We start from the raw sequence: 8,805 nt of genomic DNA, 5'->3' as shown, positions 1-8,805 counted from the left end.
GACCCCCTTTCTGCTGTTACCCAGCCCTGGTGACCCCTTTCTGCTGACCCCCTCCTGCTGCTGACCCCCCACCGCTTCTCACCTTCCTGCAGCTGACCCCACTCCTGCTGCTGACCCCCCTGCTTCTCAACTTCCTGCTGCTGACCACCCTGCTTCTCACCTTCATGATGACCTACCTCATGATGCTGACCCCCCTTCTGCTGACCTCCCTTCTGCTGACCCACCTCCTCCTGCTGACCCCCTCCTGATGTCACACCACCTCCTGATGCTGGCTCACACCTGATGCTGACCCCCTTCTTGCTGCTGACCCCCCTGCTTCTCACCTTCCTGGTGCTGACTCCCCTTATGATGCTGACCCCCCTTCTGTTGACACCCCTCCTGCTGACCCCCTCCTGCTAACCCCCCTCCTGCTGTTGACCCCCCCTGCTTCTCATCTTCCTGCTGTTGACCCCCCTTCTGCTGACACCCCTCCAGCTGCTGACCCTGATCCTGTTGACACCCCTTCTGCTGACCCCCCTGCTTCTCACCTTTCTGCTGCTGAGCCCCTCCTGCTGCTGACCCCCTCTTGCTGACCCCCCTCTTGCTGCTGAACCTTCATGCTGACCCCACTCCTGCTGCACCCCCTCCGGGTGACCCCCCTCCTGCTGACCCCTCTCCTGTGGACACCCCTGTTTCTCACCTTCCTGCTGCTGACCCTCCTGCTTCTCACCTTCCTGCTGACCCCCCTCCTGCTTCTCACCTTCCAGCTGCTGACCCCCCTCCTGCTTCTCACCTTCCTGCTGCTGTCCCCCCTTGCCAACTCCCCTCCTGCTGAAGCCCCTGCTTCTTACCTTCCTGTTGCCGAGCCCCCTCCTGCTGCTGACCCCCCCCCCCGCTTCTCACCTTCCTCCTGCTGAATCCCCTTCTTCTCCCTTCCTGCTGCTGACCCCCTTCCTGCTGACCCCCCTGTCTCTCACCTTCCTGCTGCTGTCTTGTTTCCCAAAAACTGTCTTGATATTTCTCTTCTCTGCACTTTCACTTGTCTCACAGTTATGAGTGGGTATCCTGGAACTCTTTTTCATTAGTAACACACTTACTAAGATCATAAATATACAAGATATATTGTAGATCATCTTCTGTTAGCTGATAGTCTCTTGGCATACTTCTATGATCATAGGATGAGAACTGAACATCATTAAACCAGAAAGAGATGAAGATATTTCATACTTATGAAATAAATGTATGGGCACGTTCAGATTCTGTACCCACATGGTTTCCACATTGAGTGAAAGTAGGGAAGGCGGTTACCCACCCTCTGATAGATCTGAGAGTGCTTGGGGGATGAGCAATATCAGATTTTGAATGCTGCCCTGGATGAACCACTGAGGTCTCATGGATGACCTTTGCCTTACTTTATGGAAGTCCCCTTACCCACAGTTTCACTTTTTTCTGTTTTAGTCACCCATAAGCAACTCGAACCTGAAAATTAGCAAATTCTCAAGATAAGCAATTTATACATTTGAAATACTTTTTGTTGTAGTATTTGTTCTAATTATTCTATTCTTAGTTATTTTTGCTAGTCTGTTTCTCTGCCTAATTCATAATCAGGTCTTCTTTTTTTTTCTTTTCTTTGAGATAAGGTGTCATTAGATAGTCCAGGCTGCCCTCAAACTCACTATATAGCTCAGGTTGGTCTCAAACTTTGGGCAGTTCCTGTGCCTCAGGCATGCCAGCCCTGAGACTATAGGCATGTCCCACCATGTCTGGCTAAACTAAATTTTTTATTAAAATTTTAAAAAATTAAACAGCTGTAGGTACTTTAATGTTGAAAGGAGTCAGTGAATCTGAAAATTACTTTATCTAATATGATGGGTTTAGGAAGATTCTAGAACTCTGTCCAATGACATACTCAGTTTCTGAATAGACATTTTTCACATGTGAGCCAATGACTCTTCACAAAACAGTGATTTTCAGTGTGCACAAATTCAGGATACGTGTAGAACAATTAGAATTTTATGTATGTATCTATCTATTTATTTATTTGTTGGAACTGGAGATCGAATTCACAACCTTGCGCTTACCAGGCAAGAAAGTGCTTGAGCCACTCAAGTAATTCCCAGCCTGAGTGCTTAGAATTTTATGTTGCCTTAACATCCATCTTAAGATATAATTTAGCTTTATCATGACAAAACCAGGGCAGTCACTCTCAATAGTTTCTGGTACTATACCTCAAAGGTTCTTGCACTGGTATAAATTATTGTACAGTTATAGCAATGGTCTAACTTGGCAGAAGGCCAAAGTGGAAACACTTGCCCTGATGGCTACACCTTCCTTCTTCCCCTGCAGCCCAAAATTGTTTCCCCATTGTATGCCAAGAAAATGCCTCACAGGTCATCAATGCCAGCTCCATGGGCCACTTCCGACCAGAGGTCATCTAACCCTCTGACCCTCGTTATCCTGTCAGACGGAAAAAGCCAAACCCCTGCTGCGGTTGTGGGCTCTTCTCCTCTCTCCATGTCCTAAAATAAATAGCCACTTTCACTCTCTTCTTTCTTCTGCTTCTCTGTTGCACCAGAAAACTCTAACAAAACCCACTCTAGTGGCTCCAGTGGTAGCCAGAGATAAAAATTTTGAGACAGCTCTCCCACCTGCAGGCTTCGCTTCTTTCCCACTGCTTATTTTATATAAACCAGACATTTCCCAGGAACTTAAAGCAACTACATCTCAGCCATAGAATGACCTCTTGAAATTTGTGCCTGCTTGCTTAAAACCCACCAATTAAAGTCCCCTCAAGAGAAGTCTGTTTGTATAATTCCCTGGATCCCCTAAAGGCAAATTCCCTGAAGCTTCAACCCCAGACTCCACTAATTGCCCTCTCTGACCTCCCCTGTGTGACCGCTGGGCACATGATTTCTGAGCTTCCTGTCCCTTCAAGGTTTTTTAAACTCTCATACTTTCACACATGGTAGGTGTCAGGATGCCCTAAAAAGGCTCATGAAAGTGAATCCCTTGCTGGTGCTCTTCTGTCTGGGCCCAGTGGGGTGGCTGGGAACATTAGCTAGCAGCTAAACTAGTAGAAAACTCAGGGTTTCATTCAAAACGATTGTGATGTACAAGATTGGACTGCATTATATATCAGGAGCAATGTCTTCAGAAAGAACTAAAACAATGCCTCAGCAAAATGAGTCCTAAGCAGCTCACAGACCCTTGCTTAGAGGCTATTGTCCTTCCCTGGAAGCAAAGGCCAAGGACTTTCACATCCCAAATAAAGAACCTCATGTGCCAGTCAAGTCAACCAACTGTAAAATAAACTACCAATTGTGAGCCCTCAGGTTGGGGAGAAGGTGAACTTTGTGAGCAAAGGACACTGGGTTGGCAAAAAACAGAACATTCTTCGAAGTCTTAACATTTACTGCAAAGGGATCCAGGAGGAGATGGATGGCTTTCTTTCTGTTGGAGGTTTATTGTGAGATGACCCTGACAACTGACCCTGACACAAGCTTTTGATGAAAACCACCTTTACCACTGTATCTAGCCTAGGCTAACTTCTGACTCCTAAACTCTCAGCAGTGGTACACACCGCTAACCACCCTGGACTCTGGGAGGCTGAGGCAGGACTGGCTAATACCCGCTCTGAGAAATTTAGCGAGTTTTTCAGTCTCAAAAACTAAAAAGGCCCGGGAATACAGTTTAGTGCAAAGGCCTTGGGTTCTATCCTGGAATGAGGGTGGGCAGAGGTGTCACAGTCAGGACCCAATAAATAAAGCTTAAAAAGCAAATAAAAGAGGAGTCGAGCATTGTAAAGGATAAAACAAAAGCTGTCCTTTGAGAAGGACTCTTAAAATCCCAGGAGTAGACTGGACCATTGGAAAATCCGAGTCAGTTGTTCCTGGATCTTTAGCCAACTTGGCCTGGTCTACAAAGGAAGGTAGCACAGAGGAAGGCACTGCTAGGGCTGGTTCTTGGTATTTTAGAGCAGAGAAACTCCAGCGACCTGGCCTGAGGAGGAGGAGGCACAGGCGCGGAGGGCGGGGGCCCTGGAGGAAGAGTGACCTGGGCCCAAACCTGACAGGCAGGGGAACCAGGGTCTCAGCGCCCCAAACCCGGGCTCCTGCGCCTCTGGGAGCCGCAGCGTCAGCCCGGGAGCCCCGAGGAGCAGGGTGCTGCGCTCCTGACCCGAAACCCTGCGGGAGGGGCCGGGTCCGAAGCCGGAGCCTGGGCCCGGGGCTTTCCCTGTGCTGGGCCGCGGCCGCAGCCCATCGCGAGCCGCGGCCCGGTCTCTCTGCTTCCCAGGACTCCCCACCCCATAAAATTTTAGACCGGAGTTTCCTGTGTTGGACACTGAGAACACATGGCGCTCAGCAGACCTCGCGAAAGACACCTCAGTGCCTCAGGGTGGTTTCTCATGTGTAGTTGTCATCAGGTTCCCGGAACGCGCGAAAGGTGCCCGTTTAGAAACCGGGCGGAAACAAGAGTCCTGAGGTTTTGGTTCCCTTCCCACCCCAACCACCGCCCCTCTGAGCCCCACCAGGAAGTGAGAGGTGTCTTCAATCCTGTTACCCAGGGTAACCTGGAGGCTTCCCTAGGGTAGTGGTCATCAGGTTCCCCTAACAAACAGGTCAGAGGGTGCTCCCCCACCCCCTTTCCGCATCGAAACAAGGTTTTGCTCTTTTCTCCTCTGGAAAGTGAGAGCGTCAGTCAGCCCTTGTGTGGGCATTGTTCAGGGACAAACAACGTCTCAATTCTGTCGTTAGCACACCAGCGACAAGACACGGACACACACAGGCACACAAACACACGCACACACACAAACTCGGATCAGAGTGGCAGTACTACTGAGATCAGTGTCCTGCTCCTGGGGATGCTGAGCTGGGTGTGGAGGTAAAGGGTGGTGGGAGATGATGACAGGCGCCCACTGACCTGCTGAGCTTTAGCTTTCTTAACTGAGGTGGGTAGGAGCACTGGCCTGTCAATAAGGAGTCCAGGAGAGGAAGAACAGGTGGCAGTTTAGAAAGATACGTGGGAATCTGCAGAACGTGATACTACATGCAGATGGAGCTGCTGAGTGTCCAGGGCCAGTCAAAGGGCACTGAGAGCCAAAGAGGTGGAATGTCAGTGTGAAGCTGATTTCCTCCTTGAGCTCCAGTTTGTGACTCAGCCTGGCACAAGCTTGTTTCCTCAACAAGAGAAGCATAATCATAGATCAGAATTCCTAACTTTTAAAGACTCGTGACTTTCAGATCAAATCATATTCTCTGGTTTATTCAGTTGAATTCCCAAGAGAAAATGGATCAAGGAATTTTTTTTCCCTAATTGCATTGCACCAAAACACCAATACAATGTGTCAATATTTCAACCATAAATTGTTTTGTTTTCTTTCATTTTGGTCTTTTTAAGACAGGGTATCTCTATGGGGTTTCAGTCTGGCTTTGCACTCACTTTGTAGACCAGGCTTGTCTCGAATTTGCAATGATCCTCCTACCTCAGCCTCCCCAGTGCTGGGATTACAGGAGTGCACCACTACACATCGCTTCCATAAGTATTTTTTAAAGATAACCTACTCCCAATACATCTAAATCAGAGTATTCATTCTGAATTGAGATCCCTCCCAATAAAATATTGATGGCAAGCACTGCTAACCCTTTAAAGTCACATATTCCTTCAAATGCTTGTCCAGCCCTCAGAGAGTAGGGTGCTGCCTCTTGGTTTTTCGAGTGAGCACAGAACCTGAAGTCTCCATACCAGAGAAAGATCACTGGTGTTTCCTGGGAATCTTGTTGCTTATTCTGTTTTCTGTGCCGAATTTCAGGATGCAGTTTGTCTTCTTGTATTACAGTGTTCTGAGCAGTAGCAAGATTTTCATGGAGGAGACTTGGAAACATCGGTTTATTATTCTTTGTAGTGTAGTGTTTATCATATTCATCTCACATATGTAAAGTGCCTGGTTTGAAACCAGGTCGAAACAAGTCTTTCTGAAAAGTGAAAGAAACTTAAAAACATTTTTTTTTAAAAGGGGTGACTGAGAGCAAAACAAAACAAAAATCTCAACAAACCAGTAATTACCACAGCAGCAACCACACCTCACCAGCCCTAACAGCTCTTGTAATGTAGAGCAGGTTTGCATTCTCTCCAAATTCTTCTGTTGGAGACTTCACCTCTATGCAGTGGTATTTGGAGATGGAGCCTGTGGAAGATCATGATGGCGAGGCATATTGAGATTAGTGTCTTCATAAGAAAGAGAAGGCAGCCCTGAGTGCTCTCTTTTTCTGCAATATGAGGACAAGACAGAGATCATTAATTCTGTCTCACTCCCTCTTCTCTTTCCTCTTACAAGCTGGGTCCTTCTTCCCTTGCTCTACTCAGTGGTTTGTAAGCCAGGAAGAGAAACCTCATTAGGAGGTGGAAACTGAATCAGCTGAAACTTTGTTCTTGAACTCCCTAGCCTCCAAAGTTTGGTCAATGTCTTATAATTAACCAATTGTGGAAAAAATCAATAAAAGTGTTTCTTTGAAATGCTAGTAGACCAAGATGGCTTAGAGTTTGGAGTTCCCATAATGGCAAACCAAAGCTCAGAGCAAACAATAACACAAGAGACTCTATCAAGCAGAAAGCATCAGCTAATATAAAAGTGAGTTCTTACCTAATCAGTCAAATAGAATTCCTTTCTTTTTCCAAGAACACTTATTTTCTCTCATGCTCCTCTTTGCAGAGTGCTAAGCTGCTGATGCTGAGTATGTTTAGGAATCACTGAATGCTCATATAAGCTCTCTAAAATTTGAATATACCCACATTAGTCTTTGACAATCCAAGGCCACCTAAAGAAGTTTGCGGCAACATTTACAGAGTATCATTCTGAGATATAATGGGCTCTATTATTACTCGTAACTATTTGGTGTGATGAGGTTTTGTGTACATAAAAACACTGCACACACCCCAAAATACTGCACATAATCTAAGAGAACATGGCTACGGTACTCTTTGCCTTAGCAACCTTGGTACACGAATGTTTTCTTAAAACTATGAAAAGTTGGGTTTAAGATAGAGAAATTGGAATGGAATCAACCTGGTCAGTACTCAGAAAACAGGAGGTCTAAGTGTCTGATCGATGCTTCCTGGCCTGGCCAGTTTGGAATCAGCTGAGTCACAGTGGGTGAGTGTGGTCTGGCTTGAGTGTCTTATCCAAACATTAAATATCATTGATTGCTTTCTATTTTAGATCAACAAATATACATTCATGGTAACAAATTTACTTCAGAGTAACTGAAAGTTACTCCAGAATTACATGACAAAATGGCAAAAGCTTCTGCTCCATTGCTGAGCCAGCTTGGTGCACTCTAGTAGATTGTGGTGGTGCCTGGTAGGTGTGCTATGTGGACAGAAACCCAGAAAGTGCCATTTCCTGCTCTACCGATTATAGGTCTTCTCTGGGCAGGGGAAAGATGTAAAGCCAAATCAAATGGAATTCACACTGTGGTTTGCAGAAATTTCACCTCAGGGCAGCAAGTGTGGTACAGTGAGGCAGAGCACTTGGCTTATGATGGAGGCTCCCAGGGCTGCTTTCCAGCCATAAGCCCAAAGTGAATTTGGCATCATTTTGGGAAATGCCGATGAGATGCTCTGGCTCAGTTGGTAGGCATACAGGATGCTCTGTATGTCTGGACACCGCTGAGGATGTTTCAGGACAGGTCCACATAAGTCTTGTGGGGCAGTGGTGAGCACTCTTGGCTTTCAGGTTAGCAGTCAAAACACAAATCTTGGTGGGCTTTTCTGTTTAGTTGAGGGGAAGGCATTTTTCCATCACTGCTGAAGTGGCACTTGGACCCCATGATGCCCAGCACTGGCCTTTCACAAGCTGTCTCTGGAGCGTTTGACATCCAGTGGTTTGAGGGCTTGGCTCCAGCGATATGGATGTATGTAAAACACCATCCCATGGTGTTTTAAAAACCCAGTACTAATTTTTGCCCTTAGTTTATGGGACAGGAACATGTCCTTCCCAGGATAGGAGCTGCGTAGGGCAGTGGATGCATCAGGTCCCCACGTCCCTCTGCTCCCAGGCCCTTTGTGATGCTCAGCCTTGTCCCCTGTGCTGTTCACCTGCTCCTCAGGAGTTGAGGTCCAGCCAGATTCTCAGGGAATCCAAGACTCAGACCATGACAGCTGAGCCAGCAAGCTTGTTTGCTCTGTCCTGGGCCACACTGCCTGTCCTGGGGCTCGCTGGCATGGGAGCTGCATCTCCTCGGGTGACCCTCGGGCTTCCTGAGGGGTGAAGATGTCCTGCATGGAAAAGTAGCTGCCACTAAACGCCATGACCCATACTGTGTCTCAACTGGGACACCTCACAATTGCACTAACTGTCCTGGGGTAAGGAAAGTATGCATCAGAGAAATTGGGCCTGCATGAACTCAGCCCTTGGTGACTGTATGTTCTTTGGGGTCCATGGTTGGAGCCCGAAGTTCACAATACTGCACTTTATGCAGGAAGCTTACTGCACTGCATATGTTTGTTCTCCGGCTCTTTAGATTTGCACTTCATTCTGAATTGCTAGCTGTGATGTCTGCACTGTATAACTGCTGGCCACCCTTGAGCAAGTTGGGAAATGGCTTCACGGATCAAGTTTCTTGTCTGAATATGCGGCACAAAATGAAGCTGCTGAGCCCTGCAACCCGGGACGTGGCACTCAGGTCCCTGGCAAGCAGGTGGCTAGTGCAGCCCGGAGGGCTTAGCACACTGCTGGCCCCAAGACCCGGAGGGGCAGATGCTGGGATGGAGACTGAGGAGGAGGGGAAGACAGGACAGCAGAGAAGAGAAACAGCAGGCATGGAAGAG

The sequence above is a fragment of the Cavia porcellus genome, unplaced genomic scaffold (genome assembly GCF_034190915.1).
Source record: "Cavia porcellus strain 051 isolate PalLab524CR breed Dunkin Hartley unplaced genomic scaffold, mCavPor4.1 scaffold_1, whole genome shotgun sequence".
Taxonomy (NCBI): Eukaryota; Metazoa; Chordata; class Mammalia; order Rodentia; family Caviidae; genus Cavia; species Cavia porcellus.
This window is presented reverse-complemented; position numbering follows the sequence as displayed.